Source organism: Amia ocellicauda, chromosome 8 (assembly GCF_036373705.1).
Source record: "Amia ocellicauda isolate fAmiCal2 chromosome 8, fAmiCal2.hap1, whole genome shotgun sequence".
NCBI lineage: Eukaryota > Metazoa > Chordata > Actinopteri > Amiiformes > Amiidae > Amia > Amia ocellicauda.
The window spans coordinates 7,596,334-7,623,829 of record NC_089857.1 but is presented as its reverse complement, the minus strand read 5'-3'; the positions used below and the strand labels follow the sequence as shown (position 1 = coordinate 7,623,829).

Here is a 27,496-nt window from a genome sequence, read left to right as displayed (position 1 = left end):
GTTATGCATCATAGTGATGCAACCTCCTTTCAGTTTCATACTGCATGTCAATTGAAATCCTTACTGAAATGCACACCTTCTCAAGATTGCGCTTGACTGGCGTGTCAGGCACACAATTACAGCTGTATTATCAAGACAATGTGTTCGTTTTGTAAAATATAGTTCCGGTCTGGTGTGGCACCCCAGCTAACGCACAACGTTGCCACAACGTGGCATGTTAGCAGGGACTGTCTGCGGTGCGCTGGTGTGTCCCGGGCTTTAGAGTAGAGAGACAGTTCAACTGTAAGTATGAACGGCAGAAACGGATATTGCCTTCCCTTTAAGTAGAGCGTCAGGGACAGCCTCCCTGGCTTACGGCCATACTAGCCTGAATACGCCCGATCTCATCAGATCTCGGAAGCCAAGCGGGCTCGGGCCTGGTCAGTACTTGGATGGGAGACCGCCTGGGAATACCAGGTGCTGTAAGCTTTTGCACCTTTTACACACCAGAGGGCGACAAATCACGAGTTTTAACTTTGGATACACGCAATTTCATCATTATTTCAGATTTTACTTCCCCAAATACACAGGCATACAATAGATCTTGTTCTCCAACGTAAACGGTCCCTAGTAACTAGGGTACATTCGTAAATAAATTGAGCATCATGGCTAGAAGTGACTAAATGTTGCCTAATCTTTCTCATCGAGAAATGACACAATTACAGCAACACAAAAAGGAACTCCACCGGACAAAGTTCAGTGCTCACAAGGAGCCTCATTCAACACACACGGTTCCATTCCCATTCATGCAAAGCACGAAAGTGTAAAACTTGGGAACATACTTGAGAGCAAAGATCACATTCAATCTCATTCAAGGCACGGATGTGAATGCAACGGGATGAAATTACTGAAATGATGCCTGCCCTCGAACTGTGATGATGGACTACCCGACTCGCCAATAATATTGGGTTCTGGTGTATTGAAATACAGGAGCTGCTGGATTTGTGTGTTTTCTTACCCCCTCACCATAGTTTGTCAAATGTTTAAACAACTGAACTTATATTCAAGGTTTGTTTCTCTTCATATGTTTTACTGGTTTACATTTGTCTCAGCAACCTGTTGAATGATTCTTCTGCTTTCAAAACAAAATGACAACAGGATGAATGCACACACTTGAAAATACAATACATGCAATGTTATGCATCATAGTGATGCAACCTCCTTTCAGTTTCATACTGCATGTCAATTGAAATCCTTACTGAAATGCACACCTTCTCAAGATTGCGCTTGACTGGCGTGTCAGGCACTCAATTACAGCTGTATTATCAAGACAATGTGTTCGTTTTGTAAAATATAGTTCCGGTCTGGTGTGGCACCCCAGCTAACGCACAACGTTGCCACAACGTTGCCACAACGTGGCGTGTTAGCAGGGACTGTCTGCGGCGCACTGGTGTGTCCCGGGCTTTAGAGTAGAGAGACAGTTCAACTGTAAGTATGATCGGCAGAAACGGATATTGCCTTCCCTTTAAGTAAAGCGTCAGGGACAGCCTCCCTGGCTTACGGCCATACTAGCCTGAATACGCCCGATCTCGTCCGATCTCGGAAGCCAAGCAGGCTTGGGCCTGGTCAGTACTTGGATGGGAGACCGCCTGGGAATACCAGGTGCTGTAAGCTTTTGCACCTTTTACACACCAGAGGGCGACAAATCACGAGTTTTAACTTGGGATACAGACAATTTCATCATTATTTCAGGTTTTACTTCCCCAAATACACAGGCATACAATAGATCTTGTTCTCCAACGTAAACGGTCCCTAGTAACTAGGGTACATTCGTAAATAAATTGAGCATCATGGCTAGAAGTGACTAAATGTTGCCTAATCTTTCTCATCGAGAAATGACACAATTACAGCAACACAAAAAGAACTCCACCGGACAAAGTTCAGTGCTCACAAGGAGCCTCATTCAACACACACGGTTCCATTCCCATTCATGCAAAGCACGAAAGTGTAAAACTTGGGAACATACTTGAGAGCAAAGATCACATTCAATCTCATTCAAGGCACGGATGTGAATGCAACGGGATGAAATTACTGAAATGATGCCTGCCCTCGAACTGTGATGATGGACTACCCGACTCGCCAATAATATTGGGTTCTGGTGTATTGAAATACAGGAGCTGCTGGATTTGTGTGTTTTCTTACCCCCTCACCATAGTTTGTCAAATGTTTAAACAACTGAACTTATATTCAAGGTTTGTTTCTCTTCATATGTTTTACTGGTTTACATTTGTCTCAGCAACCTGTTGAATGATTCTTCTGCTTTCAAAACAAAATGACAACAGGATGAATGCACACACTTGAAAATACAATACATGCAATGTTATGCATCATAGTGATGCAACCTCCTTTCAGTTTCATACTGCATGTCAATTGAAATCCTTACTGAAATGCACACCTTCTCAAGATTGCGCTTGACTGGCGTGTCAGGCACTCAATTACAGCTGTTTTATCAAGACAATGTGTTCGTTTTGTAAAATATAGTTCCGGTCTGGTGTGGCACCCCAGCTAACGCACAACGTTGCCACAACGTTGCCACAACGTGGCGTGTTAGCAGGGACTGTCTGCGGCGCACTGGTGTGTCCCGGGCTTTAGAGTAGAGAGACAGTTCAACTGTAAGTATGAACGGCAGAAACGGATATTGCCATCCCTTTAAGTAGAGCGTCAGGGACAGCCTACCTGGCTTACGGCCATACTAGCCTGAATACGCCCGATCTCGTCCGATCTCGGAAGCCAAGCAGTCTCGGGCCTGGTCAGTACTTGGATGGGAGACCGCCTGGGAATACCAGGTGCTGTAAGCTTTTGCACCTTTTACACACCAGAGGGCGACAAATCACGAGTTTTAACTTTGGATACACACAATTTCATCATTATTTCAGATTTTACTTCCCCAAATACACAGGCATACAATAGATCTTGTTCTCCAACGTAAACGGTCCCTAGTAACTAGGGTACATTCGTAAATAAATTGAGCATCATGGCTAGAAGTGACTAAATGTTGCCTAATCTTTCTCATCGAGAAATGACACAATTACAGCAACACAAAAAGGAACTCCACCGGACAAAGTTCAGTGCTCACAAGGAGCCTCATTCAACACACACAGTTCCATTCCCATTCATGCAAAGCACGAAAGTGTAAAACTTGGGAACATACTTGAGAGCAAAGATCACATTCAATCTCATTCAAGGCACGGATGTGAATGCAACGGGATGAAATTACTGAAATGATGCCTGCCCTCGAACTGTGATGATGGACTACCCGACTCGCCAATAATATTGGGTTCTGGTGTATTGAAATACAGGAGCTGCTGGATTTGTGTGTTTTCTTACCCCCTCACCATAGTTTGTCAAATGTTTAAACAACTGAACTTATATTCAAGGTTTGTTTCTCTTCATATGTTTTACTGGTTTACATTTGTCTCAGCAACCTGTTGAATGATTCTTCTGCTTTCAAAACAAAATGACAACAGGATGAATGCACACACTTGAAAATACAATACATGCAATGTTATGCATCATAGTGATGCAACCTCCTTTCAGTTTCATACTGCATGTCAATTGAAATCCTTACTGAAATGCACACCTTCTCAAGATTGCGCTTGACTGGCGTGTCAGGCACTCAATTACAGCTGTATTATCAAGACAATGTGTTCGTTTTGTAAAATATAGTTCCGGTCTGGTGTGGCACCCCAGCTAACGCACAACGTTGCCACAATGTTGCCACAACGTGGCGTGTTAGCAGGGACTGTCTGCGGCGCACTGGTGTGTCCCGGGCTTTAGAGTAGAGAGACAGTTCAACTGTAAGTATGATCGGCAGAAACGGATATTGCCTTCCCTTTAAGTAGAGCGTCAGGGACAGCCTCCCTGGCTCACGGCCATACTAGCCTGAATACGCCCGATCTCGTCCGATCTCGGAAGCCAAGCAGGCTTGGGCCTGGTGAGTACTTGGATGGGAGACCGCCTGGGAATACCAGGTGCTGTAAGCTTTTGCACCTTTTACACACCAGAGGGCGACAAATCACGAGTTTTAACTTTGGATACACACAATTTCATCATTATTTCAGGTTTTACTTCCCCAAATACACAGGCATACAATAGATCTTGTTCTCCAACGTAAACGGTCCCTAGTAACTAGGGTACATTCGTCAATAAATTGAGCATCATGGCTAGAAGTGACTAAATGTTGCCTAATCTTTCTCATCGAGAAATGACACAATTACAGCAACACAAAAAGAACTCCACCGGACAAAGTTCAGTGCTCACAAGGAGCCTCATTCAACACACATGGTTCCATTCCAATTCATGCAAAGCACGAAAGTGTAAAACTTGGGAACATACTTGAGAGCAAAGATCACATTCAATCTCATTCAAGGCACGGATGTGAATGCATCGGGATGAAATTACTGAAATGATGCCTGCCCTCGAACTGTGATGATGGACTACCCGACTCGCCAATAATATTGGGTTCTGGTGTATTGAAATACAGGAGCTGCTGGATTTGTGTGTTTTCTTACCCCCTCACCATAGTTTGTCAAATGTTTAAACAACTGAACTTATATTCAAGGTTTGTTTCTCTTCATATGTTTTACTGGTTTACATTTGTCTCAGCAACCTGTTGAATGATTCTTCTGCTTTCAAAACAAAATGACAACAGGATGAATGCACACACTTGAAAATACAATACATGCAATGTTATGCATCATAGTGATGCAACCTCCTTTCAGTTTCATACTGCATGTCAATTGATATCCTTACTGAAATGCACACCTTCTCAAGATTGCGCTTGACTGGCGTGTCAGGCACTCAATTACAGCTGTTTTATCAAGACAATGTGATCGTTTTGTAAAATATAGTTCCGGTCTGGTGTGGCACCCCAGCTAATGCACAACTTTGCCACAACGTTGCCACAACGTGGCGTGTTAGCAGGGACTTTCTGCGACACGCTGGTATGTCCCGGGCTTTAGAGTAGAGAGACAGTTCAACTGTAAGTATGAACGGCAGAAACGGATATTGCCTTCCCTTTAAGTAGAGCGTCAGGGAAAGTCTCACTTGCTTACGGCCATACTAGCCTGAATACGCCCGATCTCGTCCGATCTCGGAAGCCAAGCAGGCTCGGGCCTGGTCAGTACTTGAATAGGAGACCGCCTGGGAATACCAGGTGCTTTAAGCTTTTGCACCTTTGACACACCAGAGGGTGACAAATCACGATTTTTAACTTTGGATACACACAATTTCATCATTATTTCAGATTTGACTTCCCCAAATACACAGGCATACAATACATTTTGTTCTCCAACGTAAACGGTCCCTAGTAACTAGGGTACATTCGTAAATAAATTGAGCATCATGGCTAGAAGTGACTAAATGTTGCCTAATCTTTCTCATCAAGAAATGACACAATTACAGCAACACAAAAAGGAACTCCACCGGACAAAGTTCAGTGCTCACAAGGAGCCTCATTCAACACACACGGTTCCATTCCCATTCATGCAAAGCACGAAAGTGTAAAACTTGGGAACATACTTGAGAGCAAAGATCACATTCAATCTCATTCAAGGCACGGATGTGAATGCAACGGGATGAAATTACTGAAATGATGCCTGCCCTCGAACTGTGATGATGGACTACCCGACTCGCCAATAATATTGGGTTCTGGTGTATTGAAATACAGGAGCTGCTGGATTTGTGTGTTTTCTTACCCCCTCACCATAGTTTGTCAAATGTTTAAACAACTGAACTTATATTCAAGGTTTGTTTCTCTTCATATGTTTTACTGGTTTACATTTGTCTCAGCAACCTGTTGAATGATTCTTCTGCTTTCAAAACAAAATGACAACAGGATGAATGCACACACTTGAAAATACAATACATGCAATGTTATGCATCATAGTGATGCAACCTCCTTTCAGTTTCATACTGCATGTCAATTGAAATCCTTACTGAAATGCACACCTTCTCAAGATTGCGCTTGACTGGCGTGTCAGGCACTCAATTACAGCTGTATTATCAAGACAATGTGTTCGTTTTGTAAAATATAGTTCCGGTCTGGTGTGGCACCCCAGCTAACGCACAACGTTGCCACAACGTTTCGTGTTAGCAGGGACTGTCTGCGGCGCGCTGGTGTGTCCCGGGCTTTAGAGTAGAGAGACAGTTCAACTGTAAGTATGAACGGCAGAAACGGATATTGCCTTCCCTTTAAGTAGAGCGTCAGGGACAGCCTCCCTGGCTTACGGCCATACTAGCCTGAATACGCCCGATCTCGTCCGATCTCGGAAGTTAAGCAGGCTCGGGCCTGGTCAGTACTTGGATGGGAGACTGCCTGGGAATACCAGGTGCTGTAAGCTTTTGCATCTTTTACACACCAGAGGGCGACAAATCACGAGTTTTAACTTTGGATACACGCAATTTCATCATTATTTCAGATTTGACTTCCCCAAATACACAGGCATACAATAGATCTTGTTCTCCAACGTAAACGGTCCCTAGTAACTAGGGTACATTCGTAAATAATTTGAGCATCATGGCTAGAATTGACTAAATGTTGCCTAATCTTTCTCATCAAGAAATGACACAATTACAGCAACACAAAAAGGAACTCCACCGGACAAAGTTCAGTGCTCACAAGGAGCCTCATTCAACACACACGGTTCCATTCCCATTCATGCAAGGTACGAAAGTGTAAAACTTGGGAACATACTTGAGAGCAAAGATCACATTCAATCTCATTCAAGGCACGGATGTGAATGCAACGGGATGAAATTACTGAAATGATGCCTGCCCTCGAACTGTGATGATGGACTACCCGACTCGCCAATAATATTGGGTTCTGGTGTATTGAAATACAGGAGCTGCTGGATTTGTGTGTTTTCTTACCCCCTCACCATAGTTTGTCAAATGTTTAAACAACTGAACTTATATTCAAGGTTTGTTTCTCTTCATATGTTTTACTGGTTTACATTTGTCTCAGCAACCTGTTGAATGATTCTTCTGCTTTCAAAACAAAATGACAACAGGATGAATGCACACACTTGAAAATACAATACATGCAATGTTATGCATCATAGTGATGCAACCTCCTTTCAGTTTCATACTGCATGTCAATTGAAATCCTTACTGAAATGCACACCTTCTCAAGATTGCGCTTGACTGGCGTGTCAGGCACTCAATTACAGCTGTATTATCAAGACAATGTGTTCGTTTTGTAAAATATAGTTCCGGTCTGGTGTGGCACCCCAACTAACGCACAACGTTGCCACAACGTTTCGTGTTAGCAGGGACTGTCTGCGGCGCGCTGGTGTGTCCCGGGCATTAGAGTAGAGAGACAGTTCAACTGTAAGTATGAACGGCAGAAACGGATATTGCCTTCCCTTTAAGTAGAGCGTCAGGGACAGCCTCCCTGGCTTACGGCCATACTAGCCTGAATACGCCCGATCTTGTCCGATCTCGGAAGTTAAGCAGGCTCGGGCCTGGTCAGTACTTGGATGGGAGACTGCCTTGGAATACCAGGTGCTGTAAGCTTTTGCATCTTTTACACACCAGAGGGCGACAAATCACGAGTTTTAACTTTGGATACACGCAATTTCATCATTATTTCAGATTTGACTTCCCCAAATACACAGGCATACAATAGATCTTGTTCTCCAACGTAAACGGTCCCTAGTAACTAGGATACATTCGTCAATAAATTGAGCATCATGGCTAGAAGTGACTAAATGTTGCCTAATCTTTCTCATCAAGAAATGACACAATTACAGCAACAAAAAAGGAACTCCACCGGACAAAGTTCAGTGCTCACAAGGAGCATCATTCAACACACACGGTTCCATTCCCATTCATGCAAACCACGAAAGTGTAAAACTTGGGTACGTACTTGAGAGTAAAGATAACATTCAATCTCATTCAAGGCACGCATGTGAATGCAACGGGATGAAATTACTGAAATGATGCCTGCCCTCGAACTGTGATGATGGACTACCCGACTCGCCAATAATATTGGGATCTGGTGTATTGAAATACAGGAGCTGCTGGATTTGTGTGTTTTCTTACCCCCTCACCATAGTTTGTCAAATGTTTAAACAACTGAACTTATATTCAAGGTTTGTTTCTCTTCATATGTTTTACTGGTTTACATTTGTCTCAGCAACCTGTTGAATGATTCTTCTGCTTTCAAAACAAAATGACAACAGGATGAATGCACACACTTGAAAATACAATACATGCAATGTTATGCATCATAGTGATGCAACCTCCTTTCAGTTTCATACTGCATGTCAATTGAAATCCTTACTGAAATGCACACCTTCTCAAGATTGCGCTTGACTGGCGTGTCAGGCATTCAATTACAGCTGTTTTATCAAGACAAATGTGTTCGTTTTGTAAAATATAGTTCCGGTCTGGTGTGGCACCCCAGCTAACGCACAACGTTGCCACAACGTGGCATGTTAGCAGGGACTGTCTGCGGCGCGCTGGTGTGTCCCGGGCTTTAGAGTAGAGAGACAGTTCAACTGTAAGTATGAACGGCAGAAACGGATATTGCCTTCCCTTTGAGTAGAGTGTCAGGGACAGCCTCCCTGGCTTACGGCCATACTAGCCTGAATACGCCCGATCTCGTCCGATCTCGGAAGCTAAGCAGGCTCGGGCCTGGTCAGTACTTGGATGGGAGACTGCCTGGGAATACCAGGTGCTGTAAGCTTTTGCATCTTTTACACACCAGAGGGCGACAAATCACGAGTTTTAACTTTGGATACACGCAATTTCATCATTATTTCAGATTTGACTTCCCCAAATACACAGGCATACAATAGATCTTGTTCTCCAACGTAAACGGTCCCTAGTAACTAGGGTACATTCGTAAATAAATTGAGCATCATGGCTAGAATTGACTAAATGTTGCCTAATCTTTCTCATCGAGAAATGACACAATTACAGCAACACAAAAAGGAACTCCACCGGACAAAGTTCAGTGCTCACAAGGAGCCTCATTCAACACACACGGTTCCATTCCCATTCATGCAAAGCACGAAAGTGTAAAACTTGGGAACATACTTGAGAGCAAAGATCACATTCAATCTCATTCAAGGCACGGATGAGAATGCAACGGGATGAAATTACTGAAATGATGCCTGCCCTCGAACTGTGATGATGGACTACCCGACTCGCCAATAATATTGGGTTCTGGTGTATTGAAATACAGGAGCTGCTGGATTTGTGTGTTTTCTTACCCCCTCACCATAGTTTGTCAAATGTTTAAACAACTGAACTTATATTCAAGGTTTGTTTCTCTTCATATGTTTTACTGGTTTACATTTGTCTCAGCAACCTGTTGAATGATTCTTCTGCTTTCAAAACAAAATGACAACAGGATGAATGCACACACTTGTAAATACAATACATGCAATGTTATGCATCATAGTGATGCAACCTCCTTTCAGTTTCATACTGCATGTCAATTGAAATCCTTACTGAAATGCACACCTTCTCAAGATTGCGCTTGACTGGCGTGTCAGGCACTCAATTACAGCTGTTTTATCAAGACAATGTGTTCGTTTTGTAATATATAGTTCCGGTCTGGTGTGGCACCCCAGCTAACGCACAACGTTGCCACAATGTTGCCACAACGTGGCGTGTTAGCAGGGACTGTCTGCGGCGCGCTGGTGTGTCCCGGGCTTTAGAGTAGAGAGACAGTTCAACTGTAAGTATGAACAGCAGAAACGGATATTGCCTTCCCTTTAAGTAGAGCGTCAGGGACAGCATTCCTGGCTTACGGCCATACTACCCTGAATACGCCCGATCTCGTCCGATCTCGGAAGCTAAGCAGGCTCGGGCCTGGTCAGTACTTGGATGGGAGACCGCCTGGGAATACCAGGTGCTGTAAGCTTTTGCATCTTTTACACACCAGAGGGCGACATATCACGAGTTTTAACTTTGGATACACGCAATTTCATCATTATTTCAGATTTGACTTCCCCAAAAACACAGGCATACAATAGATCTTGTTCTCCAATGTAAACGGTCCCTAGTAACTAGGGTACATTCATAAATAAATTGAGCATCATGGCTAGAAGTGACTAAATGTTGCCTAATCTTTCTCATCGAGAAATGACACAATTACAGCAACACAAAAAGGAACTCCACCGGACAAAGTTCAGTGCTCACAAGGAGCCTCATTCAACACACACGGTTCCATTCCCATTCATGCAAAGCACGAAAGTGTAAAACTTGGGAACATACTTGAGAGCAAAGATCACATTCAATCTCATTCAAGGCACGGATGTGAATGCAACAAGATGAAATTACTGAAATGATGCCTGCCCTCGAACTGTGATGATGGACTACCCGACTCGCCAATAATATTGGGTTCTGGTGTATTGAAATACAGGAGCTGCTGGATTTGTGTGTTTTCTTACCCCCTCACCATAGTTTGTCAAATGTTTAAACAACTGAACTTATATTCAAGGTTTGTTTCTCTTCATATGTTTTACTGGTTTACATTTGTCTCAGCAACCTGTTGAATGATTCTTCTGCTTTCAAAACAAAATGACAACAGGATGAATGCACACACTTGAAAATACAATACATGCAATGTTATGCATCATAGTGATGCAACCTCCTTTCAGTTTCATACTGTATGTCAATTGAAATCCTTACTGAAATGCACACCTTCTCAAGATTGCGCTTGACTGGCGTGTCAGGCACTCAATTACAGCTGTTTTATCAAGACAATGTGTTCGTTTTGTAATATATAGTTCCGGTCTGGTGTGGCACCCCAGCTAACGCACAACGTTGCCACAATGTTGCCACAACGTGGCGTGTTAGCAGGGACTGTCTGCGGCGCGCTGGTGTGTCCCGGGCTTTAGAGTAGAGAGACAGTTCAACTGTAAGTATGAACGGCAGAAACGGATATTGCCTTCCCTTTAAGTAGAGCGTCAGGGACAGCCTCCCTGGCTTACGGCCGTACTAGCCTGAATACGCCAGATCTCGTCCGATCTTGGAAGCTAAGCAGGCTCGGGCCTGGTCAGTACTTGGATGGGAGACCGCCTGGGAATACCAGGTGCTGTAAGCTTTTGCATCTTTTACACACCAGAGGGCGACAAATCACGAGTTTTAACTTTGGATTCACGCAATTTCATCATTATTTCAGATTTGACTACCCCAAATACACAGGCATACAATAGATCTTGTTCTCCAACGTAAACGGTCCCTAGTAACTAGGGTACATTCGTAAATAAATTGAGCATCATGGCTAGAAGTGACTAAATGTTGCCTAATCTTTCTCATCGAGAAATGACACAATTACAGCAACACAAAAAGGAACTCCACCGGACAAAGTTCAGTGCTCACAAGGAGCCTCATTCAACACACACGGTTCCATTCCCATTCATGCAAAGCACGAAAGTGTAAAACTTGGGAACATACTTGAGAGCAAAGATCACATTCAATCTCATTCAAGGCACGGATGTGAACGCAACGGTATGAAATTACTGAAATGATGCCTGCCCTCGAACTGTGATGATGGACTACCCGACTCGCCAATAATATTGGGTTCTGGTGTATTGAAATACAGGAGCTGCTGGATTTGTGTGTTTTCTTACCCCCTCACCATAGTTTGTCAAATGTTTAAACAACTGAACTTATATTCAAGGTTTGTTTCTCTTCATATGTTTTACTGGTTTACATTTGTCTCAGCAACCTGTTGAATGATTCTTCTGCTTTCAAAACAAAATGACAACAGGATGAATGCACACACTTGAAAATACAATACATGCAATGTTATGCATCATAGTGATGCAACCTCCTTTCAGTTTCATACTGCATGTCAATTGAAATCCTTACTGAAATGCACACCTTCTCAAGATTGCGCTTGACTGGCGTGTCAGGCACTCAATTACAGCTGTTTTATCAAGAGAATGTGTTCGTTTTGTAATATATAGTTCCGGTCTGGTGTGGCACCCCAGCTAACGCACAACGTTGCCACAATGTTGCCACAACGTGGCGTGTTAGCAGGGACTGTCTGCGGCGCGCTGGTGTGTCCCGGGCTTTAGAGTAGAGAGACAGTTCAACTGTAAGTATGAACGGCAGAAACGGATATTGCCTTCCCTTTAAGTAGAGCGTCAGGGACAGCCTTCCTGGCTTACGGCCATACTAGCCTGAATACGCCCGATCTCGTCCGATCTCGGAAGTCAAGCAGGCTCGTTCCTGGTCAGTACTTGGATGGGAGACCGCCTGGGAATACCTGGTGCTGAAAGCTTTTGCATCTTTTACACACCAGAGGGCGACAAATCACGAGTTTTAACTTTGGATACACGCAATTTCATCATTATTTCAGATTTGACTTCCCCAAATACATAGGCATACAATAGATCTTGTTCTCCAACGTAAACGGTCCCTAGTAACTAGGGTACATTCGTAAATAAATTGAGCATCATGGCTAGAAGTGACTAAATGTTGCCTAATCTTTCTCATCGAGAAATGACACAATTACAGCAACACAAAAAAGAACTCCACCGGACAAAGTTCAGTGCTCACAAGGAGCCTCATTCAACACACACGGTTCCATTCCCATTCATGCAATGCACGAAAGTGTAAAACTTGGGAACATACTTGAGAGCAAAGATCACATTCAATCTCATTCAAGGCACGGATGTGAATGCAACGGGATGAAATTACTGAAATGATGCCTGCCCTCGAACTGTGAAGATGGACTACCCGACTCGCCAATAATATTGGGTTCTGGTGTATTGAAATACAGGAGCTGCTGGATTTGTGTGTTTTCTAACCCCCTCACCATAGTTTGTCAAATGTTTAAACAACTGAACTTATATTCAAGGTTTGTTTCTCTTCATATGTTTTACTGGTTTACATTTGTCTCAGCAACCTGTTGAATGATTCTTCTGCTTTCAAAACAAAATGACAACAGGATGAATGCACACACTTGAAAATACAATACATGCAATGTTATGCATCATAGTGATGCAACCTCCTTTCAGTTTCATACTGCATGTCAATTGAAATCCTTACTGAAATGCACACCTTCTCAAGATTGCGCTTGACTGGCGTGTCAGGCACTCAATTACAGCTGTTTTATCAAGACAATGTGTTCGTTTTGTAATATATAGTTCCGGTCTGGTGTGGCACCCCAGCTAACGCACAACGTTGCCACAACGTGGCGTGTTAGCAGGGACTGTCTGCGGCGCGCTGGTGTGTCCCGGACTTTAGAGTAGAGAGACAGTTCAACTGCAAGTATGAGCAGCAGAAACGGATATTGCCTTCCCTTTAAGTAGAGCGTCACGGACAGCCTCCCTGGCTTACGGCCATACTAGCCTGAATACGCCCGATATCGTCCGATCTCGGAAGCTAAGCAGGCTCGGGCCTGGTCAGTACTTGGATGGGAGACCGCCTGGGAATACCAGGTGCTGTAAGCTTTTGCATCTTTTACACACCAGAGGGCGACAAATCACGAGTTTTAACTTTGGATACACGCAATTTCATCATTATTTCAGATTTGACTTCCCCAAATACACAGGCATAAAATAGATCTTGTTCTCCAACGTAAACGGTCCCTAGTAACTAGGGTACATTCGTAAATAAATTGAGCATCATGGCTAGAAGTGACTAAATGTTGCCTAATCTTTCTCATCGAGAAATGACACAATTACAGCAACACAAAAAGGAACTCCACCGGACAAAGTTCAGTGCTCACAAGGAGCCTCATTCAACACACACGGTTCCATTCCCATTCATGCAAAGCACGAAAGTGTAAAACTTGGGAACATACTTGAGAGCAAAGATCACATTCAATCTCATTCAAGGCACGGATGTGAATGCAACGGGATGAAATTACTGAAATGATGCCTGCCCTCGAACTGTGATGATGGACTACCCGACTCGCCAATAATATTGGGTTCTGGTGTATTGAAATACAGGAGCTGCTGGATTTGTGTGTTTTCTTACCCCTCACCATAGTTTGTCAAATGTTTAAACAACTGAACTTATATTCAAGGTTTGTTTCTCTTCATATGTTTTACTGGTTTACATTTGTCTCAGCAACCTGTTGAATGATTCTTCTGCTTTCAAAGCAAAATGACAACAGGATGAATGCACACACTTGAAAATACAATACATGCAATGTTATGCATCATAGTGATGCAACCTCCTTTCAGTTTCATACTGCATGTCAATTGAAATCCTTACTGAAATGCACACCTTCTCAAGATTGCGCTTGACTGGCGTGTCAGGCACTCAATTACAGCTGTTTTATCAAGAGAATGTGTTCGTTTTGTAATATATAGTTCCGGTCTGGTGTGGCACCCCAGCTAACGCACAACGTTGCCACAATGTTGCCACAACGTGGCGTGTTAGCAGGGACTGTCTGCGGCGTGCTGGTGTGTCCCGGGCTTTAGAGTAGAGAGACAGTTCAACTGTAAGTATGAACGGCAGAAACGGATATTGCCTTCCCTTTAAGTAGAGCGTCAGGGACAGCCTTCCTGGCTTACGGCCATACTAGCCTGAATACGCCCGATCTCGTCCGATCTCGGAAGCTAAGCAGGCTCGTTCCTGGTCAGTACTTGGATGGGAGACCGCCTGGGAATACCAGGTGCTGTAAGCTTTTGCATCTTTTACACACCAGAGGGCGACAAATCACGAGTTTTAACTTTGGATACACGCAATTTCATCATTATTTCAGATTTGACTTCCCCAAATACACAGGCATACAATAGATCTTGTTCTCCAACGTAAACGGTCCCTAGTAACTAGGGTACATTCGTAAATAAATTGAGCATCATGGCTAGAAGTGACTAAATGTTGCCTAATCTTTCTCATCGAGAAATGACACAATTACAGCAACACAAAAAGGAACTCCACCGGACAAAGTTCAGTGCTCACAAGGAGCCTCATTCAACACACACGGTTCCATTCCCATTCATGCAAAGCACGAAAGTGTAAAACTTGGGAACATACTTGAGAGCAAAGATCACATTCAATCTCATTCAAGGCACGGATGTGAATGCAACGGGATGAAATTACTGAAATGATGCCTGCCCTCGAACTGTGATGATGGACTACCCGACTCGCCAATAATATTGGGTTCTGGTGTATTGAAATACAGGAGCTGCTGGATTTGTGTGTTTTCTTACCCCCTCACCATAGTTTGTCAAATGTTTAAACAACTGAACTTATATTCAAGGTTTGTTTCTCTTCATATGTTTTACTGGTTTACATTTGTCTCAGCAACCTGTTGAATGATTCTTCTGCTTTCAAAACAAAATGACAACAGGATGAATGCACACACTTGAAAATACAATACATGCAATGTTATGCATCATAGTGATGCAACCTCCTTTCAGTTTCATACTGCATGTCAATTGAAATCCTTACTGAAATGCACACCTTCTCAAGATTGCGCTTGACTGGCGTGTCAGGCACTCAATTACAGCTGTTTTATCAAGACAATGTGTTCGTTTTGTAATATATAGTTCCGGTCTGGTGTGGCACCCCAGCTAACGCACAACGTTGCCACAACGCTGCCACAACGTGGCGTGTTAGCAGGGACTGTCTGTGGCGCGCAGGTGTGTCCCGGGCTTTAGAGTAGAGAGACAGTTCAACTGCAAGTATGAGCAGCAGAAACGGATATTGCCTTCCCTTTAAGTAGAGCGTCACGGACAGCCTCCCTGGCTTACGGCCATACTAGCCTGAATACGCCCGATATCGTCCGATCTCGGAAGCTAAGCAGGCTCGGGCCTGGTCAGTACTTGGATGGGAGACCGCCTGGGAATACCAGGTGCTGTAAGCTTTTGCATCTTTTACACACCAGAGGGCGACAAATCACGAGTTTTAACTTTGGATACACGCAATTTCATCATTATTTCAGATTTGACTTCCCCAAATACACAGGCATAAAATAGATCTTGTTCTCCAACGTAAACGGTCCCTAGTAACTAGGGTACATTCGTAAATAAATTGAGCATCATGGCTAGAAGTGACTAAATGTTGCCTAATCTTTCTCATCGAGAAATGACACAATTACAGCAACACAAAAAGGAACTCCACCGGACAAAGTTCAGTGCTCACAAGGAGCCTCATTCAACACACACGGTTCCATTCCCATTCATGCAAAGCACGAAAGTGTAAAACTTGGGAACATACTTGAGAGCAAAGATCACATTCAATCTCATTCAAGGCACGGATGTGAATGCAACGGGATGAAATTACTGAAATGATGCCTGCCCTCGAACTGTGATGATGGACTACCCGACTCGCCAATAATATTGGGTTCTGGTGTATTGAAATACAGGAGCTGCTGGATTTGTGTGTTTTCTTACCCCTCACCATAGTTTGTCAAATGTTTAAACAACTGAACTTATATTCAAGGTTTGTTTCTCTTCATATGTTTTACTGGTTTACATTTGTCTCAGCAACCTGTTGAATGATTCTTCTGCTTTCAAAGCAAAATGACAACAGGATGAATGCACACACTTGAAAATACAATACATGCAATGTTATGCATCATAGTGATGCAACCTCCTTTCAGTATCATACTGCATGTCAATTGAAATCCTTACTGAAATGCACACCTTCTCAAGATTGCGCTTGACTGGCGTGTCAGGCACTCAATTACAGCTGTTTTATCAAGAGAATGTGTTCGTTTTGTAATATATAGTTCCGGTCTGGTGTGGCACCCCAGCTAACGCACAACGTTGCCACAATGTTGCCACAACGTGGCGTGTTAGCAGGGACTGTCTGCGGCGTGCTGGTGTGTCCCGGGCTTTAGAGTAGAGAGACAGTTCAACTGTAAGTATGAACGGCAGAAACGGATATTGCCTTCCCTTTAAGTAGAGCGTCAGGGACAGCCTTCCTGGCTTACGGCCATACTAGCCTGAATACGCCCGATCTCGTCCGATCTCGGAAGCTAAGCAGGCTCGTTCCTGGTCAGTACTTGGATGGGAGACCGCCTGGGAATACCAGGTGCTGTTAGCTTTTGCATCTTTTACACACCAGAGGGCGACAAATCACGAGTTTTAACTTTGGATACACGCAATTTCATCATTATTTCAGATTTGACTTCCCCAAATACACAGGCATACAATAGATCTTGTTCTCCAACGTAAACGGTCCCTAGTAACTAGGGTACATTCGTAAATAAATTGAGCATCATGGCTAGAAGTGACTAAATGTTGCCTAATCTTTCTCATCGAGAAATGACACAATTACAGCAACACAAAAAGGAACTCCACCGGACAAAGTTCAGTGCTCACAAGGAGCCTCATTCAACACACACGGTTCCATTCCCATTCATGCAAAGCACGAAAGTGTAAAACTTGGGAACATACTTGAGAGCAAAGATCACATTCAATCTCATTCAAGGCACGGATGTGAATGCAACGGGATGAAATTACTGAAATGATGCCTGCCCTCGAACTGTGATGATGGACTACCCGACTCGCCAATAATATTGGGTTCTGGTGTATTGAAATACAGGAGTTGCTGGATTTGTGTGTTTTCTTACCCCCTCACCATAGTTTGTCAAATGTTTAAACAACTGAACTTATATTCAAGGTTTGTTTCTCTTCATATGTTTTACTGGTTTACATTTGTCTCAGCAACCTGTTGAATGATTCTTCTGCTTTCAAAACAAAATGACAACAGGATGAATGCACACACTTGAAAATACAATACATGCAATGTTATGCATCATAGTGATGCAACCTCCTTTCAGTTTCATACTGCATGTCAATTGAAATCCTTACTGAAATGCACACCTTCTCAAGATTGCGCTTGACTGGCGTGTCAGGCACTCAATTACAGCTGTTTTATCAAGACAATGTGTTCATTTTGTAATATATAGTTCCGGTCTGGTGTGGCACCCCAGCTAACGCACAACGTTGCCACAACGCTGCCACAACGTGGCGTGTTAGCAGGGACTGTCTGCGGCGCGCAGGTGTGTCCCGGGCTTTAGAGTAGAGAGACAGTTCAACTGTAAGTATGAACGGCAGAAACGGATATTGCCTTCCCTTTAAGTAGAGCGTCAGGGACAGCCTCCCTGGCTTACGGCCATACTAGCCTGAATACGCCCAATCTCGTCCGATCTCGGAAGCTAAGCAGGCTCGGGCCTGGTCAGTACTTGGATGGGAGACCGCCTGGGAATACCAGGTGCTGTAAGCTTTTGCATCTTTTACACACCAGAGGGCGACATATCACGAGTTTTAACTTTGGATACACGCAATTTCATCATTATTTCAGATTTGACTTCCCCAAATACACAGGCATACAATAGATCTTGTTCTCCAATGTAAACGGTCCCTAGTAACTAGGGTACATTCATAAATAAATTGAGCATCATGGCTAGAAGTGACTAAATGTTGCCTAATCTTTCTCATCGAGAAATGACACAATCACAGCAACACAAAAAGGAACTCCACCGGACAAAGTTCAGTGCTCACAAGGAGCCTCATTCAACACACACGGTTCCATTCCCATTCATGCAAAGCACGAAAGTGTAAAACTTGGGAACATACTTGAGAGCAAAGATCACATTCAATCTCATTCAAGGCACGGATGTGAATGCAACAAGATGAAATTACTGAAATGATGCCTGCCCTCGAACTGTGATGATGGACTACCCGACTCGCCAATAATATTGGGTTCTGGTGTATTGAAATACAGGAGCTGCTGGATTTGTGTGTTTTCTTACCCCCTCACCATAGTTTGTCAAATGTTTAAACAACTGAACTTATATTCAAGGTTTGTTTCTCTTCATATGTTTTACTGGTTTACATTTGTCTCAGCAACCTGTTGAATGATTCTTCTGCTTTCAAAACAAAATGACAACAGGATGAATGCACACACTTGAAAATACAATACATGCAATGTTATGCATCATAGTGATGCAACCTCCTTTCAGTTTCATACTGCATGTCAATTGAAATCCTTACTGAAATGCACACCTTCTCAAGATTGCACTTGACTGGCGTGTCAGGCACTCAATTACAGCTGTATTATCAAGACAATGTGTTCGTTTTGTAAAATATAGTTCCGGTCTGGTGTGGCACCCCAGCTAACGCACAACGTTGCCACAACGTTTCGTGTTAGCAGGGACTGTCTGCGGCGCGCTGGTGTGTCCCGGACTTTAGAGTAGAGAGACAGTTCAACTGTAAGTATGAACGGCAGAAACGGATATTGCCTTCCCTTTAAGTAGAGCGTCAGGGACAGCCTCCCTGGCTTACGGCCATACTAGCCTGAATACGCCAGATCTCGTCCGATCTCGGAAGCTAAGCAGGCTCGGGCCTGGTCAGTACTTGGATGGGAGACCGCCTGGGAATACCAGGTGCTGTAAGCTTTTGCATCTTTTACACACCAGAGGGCGACAAATCACGAGTTTTAACTTTGGATACACGCAATTTCATCATTATTTCAGATTTGACTTCCCCAAATACACAGGCATACAATAGATCTTGTTCTCCAATGTAAACGGTCCCTAGTAACTAGGGTACATTCGTAAATAAATTGAGCATCATGGCTAGAAGTGACTAAATGTTGCCTAATCTTTCTCATCGAGAAATGACACAATTACAGCAACACAAAAAGGAACTCCACCGGACAAAGTTCAGTGCTCACAAGGAGCCTCATTCAACACACACGGTTCCATTCCCATTCATGCAAAGCACGAAAGTGTAAAACTTGGGAACATACTTGAGAGCAAAGATCACATTCAATCTCATTCAAGGCACGGATGTGAATGCAACGGGATGAAATTACTGAAATGATGCCTGCCCTCGAACTGTGATGATGGACTACCCGACTCGCCAATAATATTGGGTTCTGGTGTATTGAAATACAGGAGCTGCTGGATTTGTGTGTTTTCTTACCCCCTCACCATAGTTTGTCAAATGTTTAAACAACTGAACTTATATTCAAGGTTTGTTTCTCTTCATATGTTTTACTGGTTTACATTTGTCTCAGCAACCTGTTGAATGATTCTTCTGCTTTCAAAACAAAATGACAACAGGATGAATGCACACACTTGAAAATACAATACATGCAATGTTATGCATCATAGTGATGCAACCTCCTTTCAGTTTCATACTGCATGTCAATTGAAATCCTTACTGAAATGCACACCTTCTCAAGATTGCGCTTGACTGGCGTGTCAGGCACTCAATTACAGCTGTTTTATCAAGACAATGTGTTAGTTTTGTAAAATATAGTTCCGGTCTGGTTTGGCACCCCAGCTAACGCACAACGTTGCCACAACGTTTCGTGTTAGCAGGGACTGTCTGCGGCGCGCTGGTGTGTCCCGGACTTTAGAGTAGAGAGACAGTTCAACTGTAAGTATGAACGGCAGAAACGGATATTGCCTTCCCTTTAAGTAGAGCGTCAGGGACAGCCTCCCTGGCTTACGGCCATACTAGCCTGAATACGCCCGATCTCGTCAGATCTCGGAAGCTAAGCAGGCTCGGGCCTGGTCAGTACTTGGATGGGAGACCGCCTGGGAATACCAGGTGCTGTTAGCTTTTGCATCTTTTACACACCAGAGGGCGACAAATCACGAGTTTTAACTTTGGATACACACAATTTCATCATTATTTCAGATTTGACTTCCCCAAATACACAGGCATACAATAGATCTTGTTCTCCAACGTAAACTGTCCCTAGTAACTAGGGTACATTCGTAAATAAATTGAGCATCATGGCTAGAAGTGACTAAATGTTGCCTAATCTTTCTCATCGAGAAATGACACAATTACAGCAACACAAAAAGGAACTCCACCGGACAAAGTTCAGTGCTCACAAGGAGCCTCATTCAACACACACGGTTCCATTCCCATTCATGCAAAGCACGAAAGTGTAAAACTTGGGAACATACTTGAGAGCAAAGATCACATTCAATCTCATTCAAGGCACGGATGTGAATGCAACGGGATGAAATTACTGAAATGATGCCTGCCCTCGAACTGTGATGATGGACTCCCCGACTCGCCAATAATATTGGGTTCTGGTGTATTGAAATACAGGAGCTGCTGGATTTGTGTGTTTTCTTACCCCCTCACCATAGTTTGTCAAATGTTTAAACAACTGAACTTATATTCAAGGTTTGTTTCTCTTCATATGTTTTACTGGTTTACATTTGTCTCAGCAACCTGTTGAATGATTCTTCTGCTTTCAAAACAAAATGACAACAGGATGAATGCACACACTTGAAAATACAATACATGCAATGTTATGCATCATAGTGATGCAACCTCCTTTCAGTTTCATACTGCATGTCAATTGAAATCCTTACTGAAATGCACACCTTCTCAAGATTGCGCTTGACTGGCGTGTCAGGCACTCAATTACAGCTGTATTATCAAGACAATGTGTTCGTTTTGTAAAATATAGTTCCGGTCTGGTGTGGCACCCCAGCTAACGCACAACGTTGCCACAACGTTTCGTGTTAGCAGGGACTGTCTGCGGCGCGCTGGTGTGTCCCGGACTTTAGAGTAGAGAGACAGTTCAACTGCAAGCATGAGCGGCAGAAACGGATATTGCCTTCCCTTTAAGTAGAGCGTCAGGGACAGCCTCCCTGGCTTACGGCCATACTAGCCTGAATACGCCCGATCTCGTCCGATCTCGGAAGCTAAGCTGGCTCGGGCCTGGTCAGTACTTGGATGGGAGACCGCCTGGGAATACCAGGTGCTGTAAGCTTTTGCATATTTTACACACCAGAGGGCGACAAATCACGAGTTTTAACTTTGGATACACACAATTTCATCATTATTTCAGGTTTTACTTCCCCAAATACACAGGCATACAATAGATCTTGTTCTCCAACGTAAAAGGTCCCTAGTAACTAGGGTACATTCATAAATAAATTGAGCATCATGGCTAGAAGTGTCTAAATGTTGCCTAATCTTTCTCATCGAGAAATGACACAATTACAGCAACACAAAAAGGAACTCCACCGGACAAAGTTCAGTGCTCACAAGGAGCCTCATTCAACACACACGGTTCCATTCCCATTCATGCAAAGCACGAAAGTGTAAAACTTGGGAACATACTTGAGAGCAAAGATCACATTCAATCTCATTCAAGGCACGGATGTGAATGCAACGGGATGAAATTACTGAAATGATGCCTGCCCTCGAACTGTGATGATGGACTACCCGACTCGCCAATAATATTGGGTTCTGGTGTATTGAAATACAGGAGCTGCTGGATTTGTGTGTTTTCTTACCCCCTCACCATAGTTTGTCAAATGTTTAAACAACTGAACTTATATTCAAGGTTTATTTTTCTTCATATGTTTTACTGGTTTACATTTGTCTCAGCAACCTGTTGAATGATTCTTCTGCTTTCAAAACAAAATGACAACAGGATGAATGCACACACTTGAAAATACAATACATGCAATGTTATGCATCATAGTGATGCAACCTCCTTTCAGTTTCATACTGCATGTCAATTGAAATCCTTACTGAAATGCACACCTTCTCAAGATTGCGCTTGACTGGCGTGTCAGGCACTCAATTACAGCTGTTTTATCAAAACAATGTGTTCGTTTTGTAATATATACTTCCGGTCTGGTGTGGCACCCCAGCTAACGCACAACGTTGCCACAATGTTGCCACAACGTGGCGTGTTAGCAGGGACTGTCTGCGGCGCGCTGGTGTGTCCCGGGCTTTAGAGTAGAGAGACAGTTCAACTGTAAGTATGAACGGCAGAAACGGATATTGCCTTCCCTTTAAGTAGAGCGTCAGGGACAGCCTCCCTGGCTTACGGCCATACTAGCCTGAATACGCTCGATCTCGTCCGATCTCGGAAGCTAAGCAGGCTCGGGCCTGGTCAGTACTTGAATGGGAGACCGCCTGGGAATACCAGGTGCTGTAAGCTTTTGCATCTTTTACACACCAGAGGGCGACAAATCACGAGTTTTAACTTTGGATACACGCAATTTCATCATTATTTCAGATTTGACTTCCCCAAATACACAGGCATACAATAGATCTTGTTCTCCAACGTAAACGGTCCCTAGTAACTAGGGTACATTCATAAATAAATTGAGCATCATGGCTAGAAGTGACTAAATGTTGCCTAATCTTTCTCATCGAGAAATGACACAATTACAGCAACACAAAAAGGAACTCCACCGGACAAAGTTCAGTGCTCACAAGGAGCCTCATTCAACACACACGGTTCCATTCCCATTCATGCAAAGCACGAAAGTGTAAAACTTGGGAACATACTTGAGAGCAAAGATCACATTCAATCTCATTCAAGGCACGGATGTGAATGCAACGGGATGAAATTACTGAAATGATGCCTGCCCTAGAACTGTGATGATGGACTACCTGATTCGCCAATAATATTGGGTTCTGGTGTATTGAAATACAGGAGCTGCTGGATTTGTGTGTTTTCTTACCCCCTCACCATAGTTTGTCAAATGTTTAAACAACTGAACTTATATTCAAGGTTTGTTTCTCTTCATATGTTTTACTGGTTTACATTTGTCTCAGCAACCTGTTGAATGATTCTTCTGCTTTCAAAACAAAATGACAACAGGATGAATGCACACACTTGAAAATACAATACATGCAATGTTATGCATCATAGTGATGCAACCTCCTTTCAGTTTCATACTGCATGTCAATTGAAATCCTTACTGAAATGCACACCTTCTCAAGATTGCGCTTGACTGGCGTGTCAGGCACTCAATTACAGCTGTTTTATCAAGACAATGTGTTCGTTTTGTAAAATATAGTTCCGGTCTGGTGTGGCACCCCAGCTAACGCACAACGTTGCCACAACGTGGCGTGTTAGCAGGGACTGTCTGCGGCGCGCTGGTGTGTCCCGGGCTTTAGAGTAGAGAGACAGTTCAACTGTAAGTATGAATGGCAGAAACGGATATTGCCTTCCCTTTAAATAGAGCGTCAGGGACAGCCTCCCTGGCTTACGGCCATACTAGCCTGAATACGCCCGATCTCGTCCGATCTCGGAAGCCAAGCAGGCTCGGGCCTGGTCAGTACTTGGATGGGAGACCGCCTGGGAATACCAGGTGCTGTAAGCTTTTGCACCTTTTACACACCAGAGGGCGACAAATCACGAGTTTTAACTTTGGATACACACAATTTCATCATTATTTCAGATTTTACTTCCCCAAATACACAGGCATACAATAGATCTTGTTCTCCAACGTAAACGGTCCCTAGTAACTAGGGTACATTCGTAAATAAATTGAGCATCATGGCTAGAAGTGACTAAATGTTGCCTAATCTTTCTCATCAAGAAATGACACAATTACAGCAACACAAAAAGGAACTCCACCGGACAAAGTTCAGTGCTCACAAGGAGCCTCATTCAACACACACGGTTCCATTCCCATTCATGCAAAGCACGAAAGTGTAAAACTTGGGAACGTACTTGAGAGCAAAGATCACATTCAATCTCATTCAAGGCACGGATGTGAATGCAACGGGATGAAATTACTGAAATGATGCCTGCCCTCGAACTGTGATGATGGACTACCCGACTCGCCAATAATATTGGGTTCTGGTGTATTGAAATACAGGAGCTGCTGGATTTGTGTGTTTTCTTACCCCCTCACCATAGTTTGTCAAATGTTTAAACAACTGAACTTATATTCAAGGTTTGTTTCTCTTCATATGTTTTACTGGTTTACATTTGTCTCAGCAACCTGTTGAATGATTCATCTGCTTTCAAAACAAAATGACAACAGGATGAATGCACACACTTGAAAATACACTACATGCAATGTTATGCATCATAGTGATGCAACCTCCTTTCAGTTTCATACTGCATGTCAATTGAAATCCTTTCTGAAATGCACACCTTCTCAAGATTGCGCTTGACTGGCGTGACAGGCACTCAATTACAGCTGTTTTATCAAGACAATGTGTTCGTTTTGTAAAATATAGTTCCGGTCTGGTGTGGCACCCCAGCTAACGCACAACGTTGCCACAACGTGGCGTGTTAGCAGGGACAGTCTGCGGCGCGCTGGTGTGTCCCGGGCTTTAGAGTAGAGAGACAGTTCAACTGTAAGTATGAACGGCAGAAACGGATATTGCCTTCCCTTTAAGTAGAGCGTCAGGAACAGCCTCCCTGGCTTATGGCCATTCTAGCCTGAATACGCCCGATCTCGTCCGATCTCGGAAGCCAAGCAGGCTCGGGCCTGGTCAGCACTTGGATGGGAGACCGCCTGGGAATACCAGGTGCTGTAAGCTTTTGCACCTTTTACACACCAGAGGGCGACAAATCACGAGTTTTAACTTTGGATACACACAATTTCATCATTATTTCAGATTTGACTTCCCCAAATACACAGGCATACAATAGATCTTGTTCTCCAACGTAAACGGTCCCTAGTAACTAGGGTACATTCGTAACTAAATTGAGCATCATGGCTAGAAGTGACTAAATGTTGCCTAATCTTTCTCATCAAGAAATGACACAATTACAGCAACACAAAAAGGAACTCCACCGGACAAAGTTCAGTGCTCACAAGGAGCCTCATTCAACACACACGGTTCCATTCCCATTCATGCAAAGCAAGAAAGTGTAAAACTTGGGAACATACTTGAGAGCAAAGATCACATTCAATCTCATTCAAGGCACGGATGTGAATGCAACGGGATGAAATTACTGAAATGATGCCTGCCCTCGAACTGTGATGATGGACTACCCGACTCGCCAATCATGTTGGGTTCTGGTGTATTGAAATACAGGAGCTGCTGGATTTGTATGTTTTCTTACCCCCTCACCATAGTTTGTCAAATGTTTAAACAACTGAACTTATATTCAAGGTTTGTTTCTCTTCATATGTTTTACTGGTTTACATTTGTCTCAGCAACCTGTTGAATGATTCTTCTGCTTTCAAAACAAAATGACAACAGGATGAATGCACACACTTGAAAATACAATACATGCAATGTTATGCATCATAGTGATGCAACCTCCTTTCAGTTTCATACTGCATGTCAATTGAAATCCTTACTGAAATGCACACCTTGTCAAGATTGCGCTTGACTCGCGTGTCAGGCACTCAATTACAGCTGTTTTATCAAGACAATGTGTTCGTTTTGTAATATATAGTTCCGGTCTGGTGTGGCACCCCAGCTAACGCACAACGTTGCCACAATGTTGCCACAACGTGGCGTGTTAGCAGGGACTGTCTGCGGCGCGCTGGTGTGTCCCGGGCTTTAGAGTAGAGAGACAGTTCAACTGTAAGTATGAACGGCAGAAACGGATATTGCCTTCCCTTTAAGTAGAGCGTCAGGGAGAGCCTCCCTGGCTTACGGCCATACTAGCCTGAATACGCCCGATCTCGTCCGATCTCGGAAGCTAAGCAGGCTCGGGCCTGGTCAGTACTTGGATGGGAGACCGCCTGGGAATACCAGGTGCTGTAAGCTTTTGCATCTTTTACACACCAGAGGGCGACAAATCACGAGTTTTAACTTTGGATACACGCAATTTCATCATTATTTCAGATTTGACTTCCCCAAATACACAGGCATACAATAGATCTTGTTCTCCAACGTAAACGGTCCCTAGTAACTAGGGTACATTCGTAAATAAATTGAGCATCATGGCTAGAAGTGACTAAATGTTGCCTAATCTTTCTCATCGAGAAATGACACAATTACAGCAACACAAAAAGGAACTCCACCGGACAAAGTTCAGTGCTCACAAGGAGCCTCATTCAACACACACGGTTCCATTCCCATTCATGCAAAGCACGAAAGTGTAAAACTTGGGAACATACTTGAGAGCAAAGATCACATTCAATCTCATTCAAGGCACGGATGTGAATGCAACGGGATGAAATTACTGAAATGATGCCTGCCCTCGAACTGTGATGATGGACTACCCGACTCGCCAATAATATTGGGTTCTGGTGTATTGAAATACAGGAGCTGCTGGATTTGTGTGTTTTCTTACCCCCTCACCATAGTTTGTCAAATGTTTAAACAACTGAACTTATATTCAAGGTTTGTTTCTCTTCATATGTTTTACTGGTTTACATTTGTCTCAGCAACCTGTTGAATGATTCTTCTGCTTTCAAAACAAAATGACAACAGGATGAATGCAAACACTTGAAAATACAATACATGCAATGTTATGCATCATAGTGATGCAACCTCCTTTCAGTTTCATACTGCATGTCAATTGAAATCCTTACTGAAATGCACACCTTCTCAAGATTGCGCTTGACTGGCGTGTCAGGCACTCAATTACAGCTGTTTTATCAAGACAATGTGTTCGTTTTGTAATATATAGTTCCGGTCTGGTGTGGCACCCCAGCTAACGCACAACGTTGCCACAATGTTGCCACAACGTGGCGTGTTAGCAGGGACTGTCTGCGGCGCGCTGGTGTGTCCCGGGCTTTAGAGTAGAGAGACAGTTCAACTGTAAGTATGAACGGCAGAAACGGATATTGCCTTCCCTTTAAGTAGAGCGTCAGGGACAGCCT

The 27,496-nt window shown here is 43.5% G+C and overlaps 23 non-coding genes across 23 annotated transcripts; all 23 read left to right on the top strand.

The window, feature by feature from the left end:
- The first annotated feature begins 349 nt into the window (after positions 1-349).
- LOC136756335 (5S ribosomal RNA) lies at positions 350-468 on the top strand. Its single transcript, XR_010818425.1, has one exon. It is a non-coding gene; the product is annotated as a 5S ribosomal RNA (ribosomal RNA).
- Positions 469-1,534: 1,066 nt separating this feature from the next.
- Positions 1,535-1,653, top strand: LOC136755949 (5S ribosomal RNA). Its single transcript, XR_010818056.1, has one exon. It is a non-coding gene; the product is annotated as a 5S ribosomal RNA (ribosomal RNA).
- A 1,065-nt stretch (positions 1,654-2,718) lies between these two features.
- On the top strand, positions 2,719-2,837 carry LOC136757095 (5S ribosomal RNA). The gene has a single exon (XR_010819139.1). It is a non-coding gene; the product is annotated as a 5S ribosomal RNA (ribosomal RNA).
- Positions 2,838-3,903: 1,066 nt separating this feature from the next.
- On the top strand, positions 3,904-4,022 carry LOC136756942 (5S ribosomal RNA). Its single transcript, XR_010818993.1, has one exon. It is a non-coding gene; the product is annotated as a 5S ribosomal RNA (ribosomal RNA).
- Positions 4,023-5,087: 1,065 nt separating this feature from the next.
- Positions 5,088-5,206, top strand: LOC136757488 (5S ribosomal RNA). The gene has a single exon (XR_010819506.1). It is a non-coding gene; the product is annotated as a 5S ribosomal RNA (ribosomal RNA).
- A 1,055-nt stretch (positions 5,207-6,261) lies between these two features.
- Positions 6,262-6,380, top strand: LOC136756010 (5S ribosomal RNA). Its single transcript, XR_010818117.1, has one exon. It is a non-coding gene; the product is annotated as a 5S ribosomal RNA (ribosomal RNA).
- A 1,055-nt stretch (positions 6,381-7,435) lies between these two features.
- Positions 7,436-7,554, top strand: LOC136757238 (5S ribosomal RNA). The gene has a single exon (XR_010819276.1). It is a non-coding gene; the product is annotated as a 5S ribosomal RNA (ribosomal RNA).
- Positions 7,555-8,609: 1,055 nt separating this feature from the next.
- LOC136756400 (5S ribosomal RNA) lies at positions 8,610-8,728 on the top strand. Its single transcript, XR_010818487.1, has one exon. It is a non-coding gene; the product is annotated as a 5S ribosomal RNA (ribosomal RNA).
- A 1,066-nt stretch (positions 8,729-9,794) lies between these two features.
- Positions 9,795-9,913, top strand: LOC136756965 (5S ribosomal RNA). The gene has a single exon (XR_010819014.1). It is a non-coding gene; the product is annotated as a 5S ribosomal RNA (ribosomal RNA).
- Positions 9,914-10,979: 1,066 nt separating this feature from the next.
- On the top strand, positions 10,980-11,098 carry LOC136757392 (5S ribosomal RNA). Its single transcript, XR_010819420.1, has one exon. It is a non-coding gene; the product is annotated as a 5S ribosomal RNA (ribosomal RNA).
- A 1,066-nt stretch (positions 11,099-12,164) lies between these two features.
- Positions 12,165-12,283, top strand: LOC136757532 (5S ribosomal RNA). The gene has a single exon (XR_010819537.1). It is a non-coding gene; the product is annotated as a 5S ribosomal RNA (ribosomal RNA).
- A 1,055-nt stretch (positions 12,284-13,338) lies between these two features.
- Positions 13,339-13,457, top strand: LOC136757065 (5S ribosomal RNA). Its single transcript, XR_010819111.1, has one exon. It is a non-coding gene; the product is annotated as a 5S ribosomal RNA (ribosomal RNA).
- Positions 13,458-14,522: 1,065 nt separating this feature from the next.
- On the top strand, positions 14,523-14,641 carry LOC136757292 (5S ribosomal RNA). The gene has a single exon (XR_010819327.1). It is a non-coding gene; the product is annotated as a 5S ribosomal RNA (ribosomal RNA).
- A 1,066-nt stretch (positions 14,642-15,707) lies between these two features.
- Positions 15,708-15,826, top strand: LOC136757064 (5S ribosomal RNA). The gene has a single exon (XR_010819110.1). It is a non-coding gene; the product is annotated as a 5S ribosomal RNA (ribosomal RNA).
- Positions 15,827-16,891: 1,065 nt separating this feature from the next.
- Positions 16,892-17,010, top strand: LOC136757451 (5S ribosomal RNA). The gene has a single exon (XR_010819471.1). It is a non-coding gene; the product is annotated as a 5S ribosomal RNA (ribosomal RNA).
- Positions 17,011-18,076: 1,066 nt separating this feature from the next.
- On the top strand, positions 18,077-18,195 carry LOC136756866 (5S ribosomal RNA). Its single transcript, XR_010818921.1, has one exon. It is a non-coding gene; the product is annotated as a 5S ribosomal RNA (ribosomal RNA).
- Positions 18,196-19,250: 1,055 nt separating this feature from the next.
- Positions 19,251-19,369, top strand: LOC136756675 (5S ribosomal RNA). The gene has a single exon (XR_010818742.1). It is a non-coding gene; the product is annotated as a 5S ribosomal RNA (ribosomal RNA).
- A 1,055-nt stretch (positions 19,370-20,424) lies between these two features.
- Positions 20,425-20,543, top strand: LOC136756511 (5S ribosomal RNA). The gene has a single exon (XR_010818590.1). It is a non-coding gene; the product is annotated as a 5S ribosomal RNA (ribosomal RNA).
- A 1,055-nt stretch (positions 20,544-21,598) lies between these two features.
- Positions 21,599-21,717, top strand: LOC136756385 (5S ribosomal RNA). Its single transcript, XR_010818473.1, has one exon. It is a non-coding gene; the product is annotated as a 5S ribosomal RNA (ribosomal RNA).
- A 1,066-nt stretch (positions 21,718-22,783) lies between these two features.
- Positions 22,784-22,902, top strand: LOC136756607 (5S ribosomal RNA). The gene has a single exon (XR_010818680.1). It is a non-coding gene; the product is annotated as a 5S ribosomal RNA (ribosomal RNA).
- Positions 22,903-23,957: 1,055 nt separating this feature from the next.
- Positions 23,958-24,076, top strand: LOC136756133 (5S ribosomal RNA). Its single transcript, XR_010818236.1, has one exon. It is a non-coding gene; the product is annotated as a 5S ribosomal RNA (ribosomal RNA).
- Positions 24,077-25,131: 1,055 nt separating this feature from the next.
- LOC136757452 (5S ribosomal RNA) lies at positions 25,132-25,250 on the top strand. Its single transcript, XR_010819472.1, has one exon. It is a non-coding gene; the product is annotated as a 5S ribosomal RNA (ribosomal RNA).
- Positions 25,251-26,316: 1,066 nt separating this feature from the next.
- LOC136756936 (5S ribosomal RNA) lies at positions 26,317-26,435 on the top strand. Its single transcript, XR_010818987.1, has one exon. It is a non-coding gene; the product is annotated as a 5S ribosomal RNA (ribosomal RNA).
- Positions 26,436-27,496: the final 1,061 nt, after the last annotated feature.